Source organism: Rattus norvegicus, chromosome 5, assembly GCF_021556685.1.
Source record: "Rattus norvegicus strain SHRSP/BbbUtx chromosome 5, alternate assembly SHRSP_T2T, whole genome shotgun sequence".
NCBI classification, from domain to species: domain Eukaryota; kingdom Metazoa; phylum Chordata; class Mammalia; order Rodentia; family Muridae; genus Rattus; species Rattus norvegicus.
Genome location: NC_141538.1, coordinates 17,807,635 through 17,822,963, shown reverse-complemented (window position 1 = coordinate 17,822,963; position 15,329 = coordinate 17,807,635).

Genomic DNA, 15,329 nt, shown 5'->3' with positions numbered 1-15,329 from the left:
AAGTGTTGCCAGGACCTGAAAGTGAGCCAGGTCCCATCCGGCTTCTAGATTTCAATAAACATCAATACTCATATGTTTAAAATGGAAGCAAAATCCCTCAAAAGATCTTAAACTGTGTAGATGTGAAGATGAAAGACGGTGCTGATCTAAGAGTTGGCGAGGCGCAGAGTTTCTGAGCTCTTTGATAAAGACTGAATGGGCTGAGTTGCCTAGTGGAGAACAACATGCAGTCATACAGTCAAGATCCCTTCCAAGGGTGAAAAAACTCAGACCAGCATGTAATGTCCCTGGGATCAGTGTGCAGCAGCTGGCCAGTGGTTGAGTTTGATCAGAACATGTATTGCCCTAGCTCTAAGATTGGACTGACGGCCATAACACCCCAGGAGACTCCGTTCACAAGCTGTCAAAGCCAGTAGTGGCTTCACATGCCAGATGCCTTCACCAGAGCAATTAGATGGAGGTGATGGTCCAGGCTTGACCAAGGCCAGAAAAACGGGGCCAAAGGGGCACTGCAAGACCCTGGGCCAGTACAGTCATGCAGAATGGTAGCACCCAGCAAGTGATAGGGACTGGAGCTGTGCACAGGGCAGGGACTTTCCACAAAGCACGGTCCTATGGAGAGGGCATAGACATGTAGTCAGGACATGAACCTGTGGGGAAAGACAACATTTTACAAAGCTCATCTGCTTGATCAACTTGTTTCTAAACAAATTATAGATTTGTTTGGCATTGTAACACTTACTTTCCAGAGTTTCTTCTACGTTTTCCTTTAGGGATAGAGGCAGACATAGAGTGAAGTCTAGGTTTGTGTCCACTAAAAGGAAGATATAGTCCTTAAATCCACCTGACAGAGGAAGGATGCAGCAAGTGGAAACTGGAAGGCAGCTCTACTTTGGCAAACTCCGCAGCTATGAGAAGATTCAAGTCTTGTCTCTGCAGAGGTACAGCAGCTCTGCTCTAAGGACTCATGGGCTGCTCTACAAATCCACTGAGGTGACTAAGTGGCCCCTCACTTGTGCTTTCACTTGCCTGCAGAACTGCAGTTCAAAGCACCAAAATCTGCCTCAGCTCTTTCAACCCAGAGAATCCAATTTCATGTAATTTTTCTATTTCCACTTAAATTATCACACAAAGTAACAGATTTAGTCTCCGCATTTTCCAGACCTGTGTCTAAACTGTCTTCTAACTCTTGCCCCTTTCCCACTACTGTCAGGCAAGATGCTCTGCTCTGGAGGACTCTCCCTTCTGCTCTCAGCACAGTTTTAAAAATATTTAAACTACTGTAGTAGAATTCTCTCTTATTACTTGTAATAATTAATGTTAATTTCTGACTGTGACTACTTGATAAGTGAAACTTGTTAAACAATATACATATAAAGAAAAAACACAATGTAACCAGACCTGGTGACACCTATGAGCCCAGCACTTGTGAAATGAAGGCAGACAGAAAGATTGGGAGTAGGAGGTCATTCTTGGCTGCATTAAAAAGCAAAAAACAAAAAGCATGTACATAGAGAAAGAAAAAAAGGAAAGAAAAAAGGAAAATCAAACTACAATATACATGTATGTGGTCCGGTGCTATTTTTCGTCTCTGGTGTCCACATGGGCCTTAGAACATCTCCTACAGAGAAGTAGAGATAATTGTAATCAAGTACCCGTGTTCACATATAGACAAATGCCTAAAATAGTCCCAAAGATAGATGAGAGCATACCATCACTGGTCCACATCCACCAACACTGCACCAAGTTTTGCCAAAAGGAATGAATGTCTGTGATGTTTTCAATAAAATCACAATAAGAGCTGTGGATGTTTCTCAATGACAGAATGTTTGCCTAGCATAGCCAGGCCCTACATTTGAGCTCTAGCAACTTACCTACACACCCGCCTCAAAAAGAAGAAAAAAACTCACATACTAAATAAATAGTTTTTGCATTGCAAATAAAGGGAAACTCTACCAAATCTTCTTGTCCTGTGGAGCTAAGCAAACTCGAAAACAACAAAGCTTTCTGAGGATGTGGCTTTGAAAAGGTGGGGATTGGTCAGTGTAAAACAGTGTGGCAGGTGTGTGCAGGAGCACGCACCTGTCTCAGAAGCCTTCCGGTGTCAGCCCCCACACCCAGGCTGGCTGATGCTAAAAAGGTCGCCTCAAGTGCACAGGAGTCTTGACAGCAAGCCAGCCACAGGCAGTTTAAGAATGTGGTCTGTATGACCATTTCTTTTCACGTTTTTCTTTTCCTTCCAAGGGCAGTGGATTTTTCCTATCTAAGGGTCAGCTCAAATGAGAGTAAAAAAGCCTTTCACTTCGGCTTTCCTTCCTCATCTCTTCCTTTCTCTCTTCTTGGGAATTTTCAGGTTTGTTTTTCAATTGTAATTTAATTTTGTTGGAAAATTACTTAGGTTCCGAAAGAGTAGCCTGTAGATTCAGTAGATAGCTTTTAATATTAGTTAAGAATTTCCCAAAGGACTGTTTTTATTTTTCATTGGCTATATTTATTGTACATGTTACATAAGTATATACGGTATGTGGAACACATCCCCTAATACAGTTGCTCCCCCTTTCTCATCCTTCCCTGTCCTGTTCATTTCCTTTGTTCCACTAGACGATTTGGCTTCAACTTTCATGAAGAACTATAATTTTATCATAGCTGCATAATCCTTAAACTACAAAACATTCAGTGACTTACTTGAAGCTGTGGGAGTGCTGTTCATATAGATCCAAACTCATGCTGAATGTGTCCCCTTTTAAAAACAAGGAAATGACCTTCAGCAACTCTAAAATGTAGAGTTTGGCATTTTACTAAATTTCATGGGGAGAAAACGTAATGAGTCAATAAACCCAATTTGGAGGCTGGTTATTGTCACATAAATTAATTTGCCTGCTAAATGATCAGATTCACATCCACCTTTTCCCTACCATCTGCCTCACAACAAAGTTGGCATTGTACTCCTTTGAGGGTGGACTGCAAAAATGTCAATATTTAAGGCTTATTATCCTCAATTTCTGCTAAGTTCTAGTTCCCCACACTTGCAGGTGACCCAAGTAAGGACTATACATGGAAATTTTCAAAACAGACTACTAGTCTCCCAGTAGCAGACCTGGAAGGCAGCTCCTCTCACTGGGCTCTGGAACAAAGGAGGAGGGATGCAGGGTGACCTTGGACTCCAGCTAGCAGCCCACTCCTGCTCCCTGCTCGGTAAAGTCACAGCACTCAAGTTCCCATGGCTTGCTTTTTTTTTTTTTTAATTGTTTCTCCCAATACTTGTGATCTGTGAAATCTCGCCTGACTGTCACACTGAGTAATCCCATCCCATTTCTCTATACAATCAGGATCCTGGCGGCTCTGCCTCATAGAATGCTGGTTAGGGAGCTGTAGGCAGCAGCCAGAACCTGCTCCAGCCAAGCCCTAAATGTGACCCTGATGGAATCCAAAGGCCAAGACCATCCCGATTGTGATCTTCATTCAGTCCTTGTTAGATGATGGGAAAAGGTAAAATATTTTCAGTAGAGGAAACATGGCAACCATTAATGACCTGTTTAATATTTAATGACTTTAAAAACCAGCAACTAAATCCTAAATTGTAAATAATGACCCTATCCAGAAAAACAAGAAAAAAATTACAGGTGATGGTTGACTCAGGCATTGAATTTTTTTTGTTGTTATTGTTGTTGTTGTTTGTTGTTTTGTTTGGGACATAGAGATTTACTGTGTATCCCTGACTTGTGATTCTCCTGCCTCAGTCTCCCAAGTCTAGAGTGCTGGGGTTGTAGTTGTGTGCTACCATGTCCAGGAGTTGTGATTTTGCTTTGTGTCCACTCATATATGACTCTACCAGTCAGGATGGCATCTGTACCAACCTACTAACCGTCCATCTGCTACCATTTCAGTCTTGCTGCTATAACAGGATGTGATTTAGTTAGATAATTCAACTTTTTCAATGTGGTATGTGTAAAAGTCTTGTCCAAAAACTTAGTGATAATTACATCCTCCAAGGAAAAGACCCTGGGCATTATAGTTTGACCTCATTTTCAAAAATGCAGTTTAACTCTCCTAAAGGCTTTAAGGTTTTACTATGTGTAGAATAGACAAAGCAAATATAATCTAAAGAGAAAAACTGCATCCATAGGGCTTCAGGAAGAAATTCAATAGATGTAATATACACTAAAAAGAAAATAACACATTAAGTCCGCTGGAAGGATAGTTACAGTGATCATGAAAGGTTCCCTGGTAGTGAGGATCTGGCCTCCAGACATGAGGAGCCTCCTCATAAGGAGTTTGCATATGTCACTGCAGCCTACACTCAGGCTTCAAGGTAACAACCACCAGACAAGTGATATAATAAAAGAGAAGTTGAGAATAAGCAGAATTAAATTTCCATGGGGTTCAGAGGCTAACAAAAGGCATAATAATTTGTCTAGTTTTTGTCTAGTTTGTCATTTCAATTATTTGCTTTTTTTTACCATGGCAGAGATTAATCCAAGGCTTTGTATGTTCTAGTCCACATCACCAACCTACACTGAACAGTGCTAAACAGGAGAAGAAGAGGATCGGAATATTTTGATGCATTTATTGTGCCAACAATGTAATGAATTAGTTGTGCCAGTATCTGATATTTGATGTGTGGAGACTAAGTCATAGCCTGAAACCTATCATGGGTGCATCTGAATAGAAGAATAAGGAGTAGGTAATTAGGCAATGACTGCAGGAATGACAAGAAGGAATGATCAAAGATAAAGAGACGGACGTACTATAGTGAGTGCTCTACAGTGACTGGGGGAAGCAGCATACATGGTTGGCGGAGAGGTCACAGAGATAACTCCAATAACTGTAGATGTCAACATCACAACAATGTGGAATAAATCTCCATTTCCAACATTAGCTGTATAATTTGAACGTTGAGCTGGAGCTAATGAAGAATTTAAAGAGCTCTTCCTGTTCTTCCAGAGGATCCCAGTTCAGTTCCCAGGATTCATGTCATGCAACTCACAACAGCCTAGAATTCAAGCTCCAGAGAATCCAATGCCCTGTTCTGGTTTCTGTGATTGTCTTCATTCATATGTGTGTGTGTGTATACATCTATATATATGTATGTATATATGTATATATATATGTATATATATGTATATGTATATATGTATGTATATATGTATGTATATATGTATATATATGTATATATATGTATATATGTATGTATATAAATGTATATATATATGTATATATGTATACACACACACAAATATTTAAAAGAAAATCATTAAAAAGCATTCAAAGCAATAGAAAGTTAAGTGACAGCAAATTTTGAGTGTATTATCCTAACAGCTCTGCCTCATAGAATGCTGGTTAGGGAGCTGTAGGCAGCAGCCAGAACCTGCTCCAGCCAAGCCCTAAATGTGACCCTGATGGAATCCAAAGGCCAAGACCATCCCAATTATGATCTTCACTCAGTCCTTGTTAGATGGAAAAGAATGTTTGATGGAAAATAATGAGATTATATTCTCCCACATAGAGAAGGAAAATAAAAAGCACCTAATGACCAAATATCACTTATTTTCAGCCATGTGGGGAAGCATTTGGAGAAATTAGAATCAAACCCATAACGAATGTTTTTAAGAAGGACAAAAGGGAAGTATTTTTGGATCTTAATTTTTCAATATAGGTTAGAAGTCAATGATAGGGAACTAGGTGTGGCAGGGCACACATTTATTCTCAGCACTCAGGAGGCAGAGGCAGGAGGATCTCTGTGAGTCTGAGAACAGCCAGGATGACAAGAGAGATGCTGACTCAAAAATAACAAAAGAAAGACCACATGGAGAGACCCTGATTCATAAAGAACAAAAAAAAAGAATGAGAGAGAGAAGAGGAGAGAAGAGGAGAGGAGAGAAGAGAAGAGAAGAAAGGAAAGAGAAGAATAAAAGAAATAAAAATCAATGAGAGGCCAGATAAAACATTGTGACATGATGTGTGTCTTAATTAGGGTTTTTATTGCTGTCAAGAAACATCATGACAGGGCTGGAGAGATGGCTCAGTGTTCAAGAGCACTGACTGCTCTTCCAGAGGTCCTTAGTTCAAATCCCAGCAACCACATGGTGGCTTACAGTCATCTGTAATCAGATGCCCTCTTCTGGTGCATCTGAAGACAGCTACAGTGTACTAATAAATAAATAAATAAATAAATAAATAAATAAATAAATAAATAAATAAATAAATAAATCTTAGAAAGAAAGAAAGACAGAGAGAGAGAAAGAAAGAAAGAGAGAAAGAAAGAAAGAAAGAAAGAAAGAAAGAAAGAAAGAAAGAAAGAAAGAAAGAAAGAAAGAAAGGCCTTGTCCACGGCAACTCTTATAAAGGAGAACATTTAATTGGGGCTGATGTACTGGTTCTCAGGTTCAGTTCATTATCATGTCAGAAAATATGGCAACATCCAAACATCCAGACAGGCATGGCACTCAAGGAAATGAGAGTTCTAAATCTTGTTCCAAAGGCAAACAGGAGAAAACTTTCCCCAGGCAGCTAAGAAAGGGGGTCTCAAAGCCCACCTCAACAATGACGCACTTCCTCCAACGAGGTCACACATCCTAATAGTGTCAATTCCTGGGACAAGCATATTCGAAGTACCACAATATGCCTGTCAGCTTTCTGCTACTATGCCAAAATATCTGAGAAAATTTACTTAAAGAATAAAGATTCATTTGGGTTTCAAGAGTTTCACTTCATGATCACTTGGTATGTGATCTTTTGTCCTGGGATAAAGTAAAATACAGTGGCTAAATCTCATCTCAAAAGAAATGTTGTGGGCTGGAGAGATGGCTCAGTGGCTAAGAGCACTGATGGCTCTTCCAGAGGTCCTGAGTTCAAATCCCAGAAACCACACGGTGGCTCACAACCATCTGTAATCAGATCTGATGCCCTCTTCTGGTGTGTCTGAAGACAGCTACAGTGTACTTACTACATAAAATAAATAAATAAAAATCTTTTTTTTTTTTTTTTTTGGAGCTGGGGACCGAACCCAGGGCCTTGCGCTTGCTAGGCAAGTGCTCTACCACTGAGCTAAATCCCCAACCCCCATAAATAAAAATCTTAAAAAAAAAAAAGAAATGTTGTTTTAGTCAGGGTTTCTATTCCTGCACAAACATTATGAGCAAGAAGCAAGATGGGAGGAAAGGGTTTATTCAGCTTACACTTCCACATTGCTGTTCATCACCAAAGGAAGTCAGGGTTAGAACTCAAACAGGTCAAGAAGCAGGAGCTGATGCAGAGTCCATGGAGGGATGTTACTTTGCTTCCCTGGCTTGCTCAGTTTGCTCTCTTACGGGCCCTGCCCCCTTGATCACTATTTGAGAAAACACCTTACAGCTGGGTCTCATGATGGCATTTCCACAACTGAGGCTCCTTTCTCTGTGACAACTTCAGCTTCTGTCAAGTTGAAACATAAAACCAGCCAGTAGAAATGTCTTACCTTATGTGAACTGAAAGTATAGAGAAAGAAGGACTGGAAGAGTCCCAAATCTCAATGTACTGTTGAAGGGCATGTGCCCAATTCCCTCACTTTCCTCTTATTGCCTAAAGTTCCCTCCACATTCTGAATGTGCCACAGACTGGTAACCAAGCCTTCAGTGCACAGGCCTTTGGGGGAACATTTCATGCTAACTACGGTTCTTCTGAATAGCAATGGGAGGGTATTAATATCAGCTAGGAAAAGAAAATGTTGACAGTAGCTCAAAAAATAAAGGTTACCCATCTACATGTAAGCCACTCTAGCACAGAAATGTGCCAGTCCTAAATAGGTGGCCAAGGAGTACATGCCCCATCCTGATGTCGACTATTTGTCTCCCAGCACATCAGTCCTTAGGTCCCATGTTTTGATAAAATGCTGTTATTGTCAATTTTCTCTGTAAGAATCTGAGACATCTAGATGCTCTGGGAATTTAGAATTGGTAAACTTAGGAATACTTTAGAGAACGAAAGAACACTGAACTTGGTTTCAAGGTTAATACTTGTGGCTGGCATGAAATGTGTTAGGTTGATTCAGACTGTAGACACTGTTATAAGCCCAATTTTACCAACACTTATATCCCAATGATATTCTAGGCTGAGGTCCAAAAATATGATCATATTTTGAGATAGAGTCTTATAAAAAGTGATTAGGTTAAAACAAATTTGATATAGGTAATCCGTAATCACTGATTATGGAAATGTTATAAAAGACAAAGAATCATCAGTATGAAGTTCGCATTTAAAAGAAATGGATCTATCATGATGCTAGTCCTCATGAGTTTACAGTATTCAAGACTACTTACCTACACGAGTAACTCTAGTACTCAGTAACAATTTCAAATCTTGTGCAACTCTCAGGGATAGAGCACTTGCCTAGCATGTGCAAAGCTGTGACTTCTATCTCCAGCACTCAAAAGCTAAAATATCTGAGGCCATCAAGACAGTTCAGCAAGTAAAGGCTACAGTTGCCAAGCTTAATGACCTAAGTTTAATCTGTGGGACTAGTATGGTGAAAGAGGAGAATTGACCGCTGTGAGTTGTCCTCTGACCCTCACAAGCTTACTGTGTTACACAAGTTTGCACATGTATATACATAACACACACATACATACACAAACTAAAGAAAATAGATAAATTAATAAATGTAGCAAATAAAAATCTTTACCCGCTACTTTGTCAAAACATTTATTTATGTATATCAGTGTCTTGTCTACATGTATGTCTGTATACCAAGCATCTGCTTGGTGCTTGAGAAGGAGGCCAGAGACGGCATCTGATCACCTGTAACTATAGTTACAGATGGCCATAATCTACCAAGTGGATGCTGGAAATCAAACTCTGGTCCTCTAAAAGAACAGATAGGGCTCTTAACTGCTCTCCAGCCTCTGAAAATATTATTGATAGTTTAGATATTGTAAACATAAATAACAAAAATGAGGGCAAGAAAATCCACGTGAACTAGTTGTGTTTGATATTTAATTTATATGAACTCTAAATCTTTACTTTTAGAAGCTGCCAATTCCACAAAATAAGCCAACTTTCCCAAATATTAATACCAAGTTACATGCAGGCCTCATTCAAGATTCAATTGTATTTTAAATGTGTTGGAAAACACGCATTTTTCCTCTAGAGAAGAGCTCTGATTGTCAAAACATGAGTGTTGCCTCATTTTTTATGTGGAGCAAATTCAATTTATATCAGAGAGCTCAGAAAATAAAGTGGGGTTTTCTAAATCATATCTGTGCTACAATTTTTACAATAATTTCTGAATTCTCATGGGCACTGCATTCTAATTTCTAGTATCTTCTTTATATTGACTTGCTAATATTATTCTTGTTTTTCTACAAAAAAAGTTTAATGTTTCCATAAATACTATACTTTTGACAAAATAGTTATACTTTGATTTAATAAAGAATGAATTTAGCACAAAGATTGTGATGGATATCCTTGGTTGTCAACTTGACTCCATCTAGAATTAACTAAACCCCAAGCAGCTGAATGCACCTAAGAGGGACCGAGTCGTGTGAGCCTGCAGAACTCTGGGCCACATAAATACGTGGTGGCAGCTCCCATAAAAACACATGGAAGAAGGAAGATTTTCCTCCTTGTCTTTCCCTCAGTCTTCCTGGTAGGAGATATTTCCACCACTCAAGTGCCAGGGAAGGCCTTCCCTGGTAGATTTTCTTTGCAAGTTTTGTAAACCCTCAAGGCATGAGAGTGGCTAGAACTCCACCTGAGGACTTTCAACAGTCAGACCCTTCCCCAAGACCTCCCTGACTCTAACAGTGTTTCCAGCCGTTGTAATGATCACAACGGTCATTTTCAGCTCCTCAATGGGACCCTTCCCAGATTACACTAATTTTAGGTGAAAAGCCACCAATCCTTGAGTAGTAAAACCCAGTAATCCCCGAGCACGCGGGCGTGCACACGTGCGTGCGCGCGCACACACACACACACACACACACATTCACACACACACATTCACACACACACACATTCTCTCTCACACACACACATACACACACACACACACACACACACACACACACACACACACACACACACACAAAAACCAATCCCGAACAGGAAAACCCATTAATCCCTGACGTCCCCCAAGCTCAGGACTTGAAATCCGACCAAACCTCACCTTGGAAACCACTACCCTAGAAAGCGCCATCCTCCAAGAACCCCAAAATAATCACTTCCTTTTATCCAACTGCTTACTGTCTGCTCCCTCCTGGAAGCATAGGCAGCCACTCCTGGATTTGTCTCTTCACACACTGTACCCTCCAATAAACTCTTTTCTGAGATTTGCTGCCCTTCTTGGTATGACTCTCATTGGAGGAAGACAAGAAACGATGAAGGGAAGAAAAGAAGGGAAGAGGAAAGGGACTGAGTCCCCTGAGCTCTTCAGCTCAACTGAGGATACCCTCCCATGAGAGGTGTAACGCCTTTGCTAAGGAGGCTTCCTCTCAGAACTATATGATTCCTAAGTTCCTGGGTCTCAGGATGCCTTTGCACTGGGACACTGTTCCACTTCAGAACCATATGGTGCTTTCTTCCAAGTCCCAGGACACCTGGGATGTGTCAGGTGGGAAATCTGATCAGGAAAACCAACACCTGGAAAGTTCATTCCTTCACTGGCATTAAGGCCTGCTTCTTCAGGATGCCAGTATATACTGTAGAAATTTGTCTTTTGTGTGGTAGTGTGGTGGAGCCCAGGGTTTTTTGTACAAGCTAGGCAAGAGATGACCTACTGAGCCACACCCAGATTTCCTTTAAGGAACATGATTTAGGTGTTCTTTTTAAAATTAATATGCTCCTACTGTGTCTCCAAGTCAGCAAGGTATTGTAGAGGGCCACAATAACATTCGCCACCACTAGATGGCGCTGGCTTCCTCTACGCCCCACATGGAAGGCCGAGCTAGACAAGATGACGCTGGCCTCCGCCGCACCAGCCGACATCCTTTCAGGAAGTTAACTGTGTGCGCATGTGCAAGAGTGCCTTCGTGCCAGGTCTTTGCCCACTCCGGGGAGTGCCTAATGAGATCATGGGTAAGTGACCAATCAGGTGTGGATGCGCCGCGCTAGGGTGTATATAAGCCGCGCCATGCTGGCGTGCGGGGCTCTCCTTAAGATTCAATAAACGTTTAGCTGTAGCAAGGATTCGTATGTCCCCGTGTGTTTTCTTGCTGGCGAGGTCGCGCGGGACATTTGGTGCCGAGAACCCAGGAAACCACGCCATCGCCAGGTGCCGAGAGGTCCCTCCGTATGCGGAGAGAATCCAGAAGCTGCAGGACGCGGGTGAGACCCTGAGAGACAATGTTTAGCCTTGATCTGTTCCACCTCACTCCCTTGCTAGATGCGGCGGAAGCCTCTATTATTGTTTTGGCAGCCCTCAGGTTTTTTCTATTGACCTTTGAGTTTCTAGCTACCGCCAGGCAGCGTCAGAGGTCGCATGGGATCCGCCCAGCTGTAACAGCAAAGCAAAGAGCGTGGGAGGAGGGGCAAGGTGGCATGTCAGAAACAGGGTTGGATAAAAAATTAAAGAGCTCAAGGAAAAAAACAAGCAGACAGTCTCCTCCAATGTGGAGGTGAGAGAGTGGGGAAAAGACGCCCCGGGAGAGATAAAACAGAGAAGGGAGAAAAAGGTCTTGAAAAGGAGAAGTCTTTATCTGGTAAAGGATTCAAAGACTTCAGAGCTTGATAGCTCAGAGACAGACGAGCTTAGCTCCTCTGAGGAAGAGGATTTAGAAGATGAGGCAGCTTGCTATGAAGAAGAAAGATATTACCCAGATGAACAACGAGCTAACAGCTTGGGTAAACAAAAGGAAGTGGGAGGTGGAAACCATGCGGTTTCCCAGCCTATAAGCCCCAGCGCCCCTCCATCTTATATGGAGAGATTTCACTCAGATTCCTTCCTCACTAAAGAGGAACAGAAAAAGATACAGCAGGCATTCCCGGTGTTTGAGGCCGCCGATGGAGGCCGCGTTCACGCACCAGTAGAATATGTTCAAATTAAGGAACTTGCAGAGTCGGTCCGTAACTATGGAGTTAGTGCCAATTTTACTATTGCTCAAGTCGAAAGGCTTGCCACTCTGGCCATGACTCCAGGAGACTGGCAGACAACAGTGAAGGCTGCGCTCCCTAATATGGGACAATATATGGAATGGAAAGCCTTGTGGTATGACGCCTCTCAGGCACAGGCCAAAGTCAATGCCATTGCTGAAGGCAATCAGAGAGACTGGACACTTGATCTGCTAACAGGACAAGGGAAGTATGCCAATAATCAAACTAACTATGACTGGGGAGCATACGCTCAAATCTCCGCTGCCGCCGTTAAGGCATGGAAGGCACTTTCCAAGAAGGGAGAGTCCAGGGGACACTTAATGAGAATTATACAAGGCCCCCAGGAGCCATTCTCAGACATCGTGGCTAGGATGACAGAGGCAGCAGGCAGGATCTTTGGAGACCCTGAACAGGCAATGCCTTTAGTAGAACAGTTGGTCTATGAGCAAGCCACACAGAAATGCAGAGCAGCTATTACACCTAGGAAGAGCAAAGGATTACAGGACTGGCTGAGAGTTTGCCGAGAACTTGGAGGCCCGCTTACTAATGCCGGCCTCGCGGCTGCTATCCTACAGGGCCAAAAGTGCTCAGGTACAGGTGATCGAAAGGTCTGCTACAACTGTGGCAAACCAGGACATTTGAAAAAGGAGTGTCAAGCCCTCACAAGGAAGAGAGCACCAGGACTGTGTACTAAGTGTGGGAAAGGCTATCATTGGGCTAGTGAGTGTCGCTCAGTTAAAGATATCAGAGGCAGGCTTATTCAGCCCGGGCCTCCCCAGGCAGAAGGGGGTGAAAACACTCCAAAAAACGGGTATCTGGGCCCCAAGTCTCAGGGCCCCAAAACATATGGGACTCCAGCTTACAACAGATGGACACCACGGTTCGCAGAGCCACAAAAGGCTCAACAGGAGTGGACCTCTGTTCCACCACCCAATTCATATTGATGCCACTGATGGGTGTGCAACCTGTCCCCACTGACTACAAAGGCCCCCTACCCATGGGAAGTGTCAGCCTTATTATGGGTCGGTCCTCCTTAACTTTAAAGGGACTTATTGTTCACCCTGGAATAATAGATCAAGATTACATGGGAGAACTTCAAGTTCTCTGCTCTTGCCCTCAAGGCGTTTTTTCCATTTCCTCAGGTGACAGGATTGCTCAGTTGATTATTCTTCCAAGCTTACATGATCATTTTCCTTCTTCCGGGGTCCCTAGAGGCACCGCGAAGTTTGGCTCTTCCAGGACTGATTCTGCTTATTTAATGATGGACCTTAATTCCAGACCCTCTTTAGAGTTGAATATAGAAGGGAAAACTTTTACGGGAATTTTAGATACAGGGGCTGATAAGAGCATTATCTCCTCTAGTTGGTGGCCTAAGGCATGGCCTGTCACTCAATCATCCCATTCCTTACAAGGACTAGGGTATGAGGCCAGCCCCACTATCAGCTAACGCTCCTTGATCTGGCATGCTTCAGAAGGCCAATCAGGAAGGTTTATTCCTTATGTCCTCCCTCTTATTGTTAACCTTTGGGGGAGGGATGTCTTACAGGGTCTAGGTCTGACATTGACCAACGAGTACTCTCAACAAGCTGTTGAGATTATGAAGAGAATGGGCTACAAGGAAGGAAAGGGATTAGGAAAAAAGGAACAAGGAAAATTAGAACCGGTCCCACAAGAAGGTAATATAGGAAGGCAGGGCCTGGGTTTTTCCTAGGTGCCATTGAGGGTTCTATGCCCATACCCTGGCTCACGGAGGAGGCAAAATGGGTTCCTCAATGGCATCTATCCTCTGAAAAATTAGAAGCTGCCACTAAATTGGTTGATGAACAATTACAGCTTGGTCATTTAGAACCATCCATTTCACCATGGAATACTCTTATTTTTGTGATAAAGAAAAAATCAGGAAAATGGAGACTTCTCCATGATTTGAGAGCCATTAATGCACAGATGCATTTATTTGGCTCGATCCAACGAGGCCTACCCTTACTCTCCGCCTTACCTAAGCAATGGAAGATAATAATTATAGACATTAAGGAATGTTTCTTTTCCATCCCCTTGTGTCCACAAGACAGACAGAGGTTTGCATTTACTATACCAGCTATTAATCATCTTGAACCTGATAAGAGATTTCAGTGGAAGGTCCTGCCTCAAGGCATGGCCAATAGCCCCACTATTTGCCAACTATATGTGCAACGAGCCCTTGAACCTATAAGGAAGCAATTTCCATCTTTGCTTCTGGCTCATTACATGGATGATATTTTAATGTGTGATAAAGATTTAACAACCTTACAGACCTCATATCCCATCTTAATCAAAACATTGGGACAATGGGGACTACAAGTCGCTACAGAAAAGGTTCAAATTGCAGAAATTAGCTCATTTCTGGGATCGGTCATTTATCCTGAAAAAATAGTTCCCCAGAAATTAGAGATTCGCAGAGATCATTTACATACCTTAAATGATTTCCAAAAATTATTGGGAGATATAAATTGGCTGAGACCATTTTTAAAGATTTCCTCTGCTGAGTTGAAACCTTTATTTGATATTTTGGAAGGGGACTCTCATATCTCCTCTCCGAGAGCATTGACGCCAGCCGCAAACCAGGCCTTACAAGATGCTCAATTACAGCGCATTGATGAGACCAAGCCTTTTGACTTGTGTGTTTTCAAAACTATGCAATTGCCAACAGCTGTCTTGTGGCAGGATGGGCCTTTATTATGGATCCATCCCAATGCATCTCCTGCTAAGATTATTGACTGGTATCCCGATGCGGTTGCTCAGCTTGCACTCCGCGGGTTGAAGGCAGCTATTACTCATTTTGGGAAAGAACCCAAAACTTTGATAGTACCATATACAGCCATTCAGGTTCAAACATTAGCTGCTACCTCAAATGCTTGGGCAGTGTTAGTTACTTCCTTTGCTGGACAGATTGATAATCATTATCCAAAACACCTGATCTTACAATTTGCTTTAAGCCAAGCCATTGTGTTCCCACACATAATGTCTCAGAAACCACTTGTTGATGGGGTTGTAGTGTATACAGATGGGTCAAAAACTGGTATAGGTGCTTATGTGGTCAATAATAAGGTAGTATCTAAGCAGTATAATGAAACCTCACCTCAAGTTGTGGAATGTTTAGTGGTGCTAGAGGCCCTTGAGACCTTCCCAGGCCCGCTTAACATTGTGTCAGATTCCTCCTATGTGGTTAATGCAGTTAAGGTCCTTGAGGTGGCTGGATTAATCAGGCCTTCCAGCAAACTTGCTCAAAT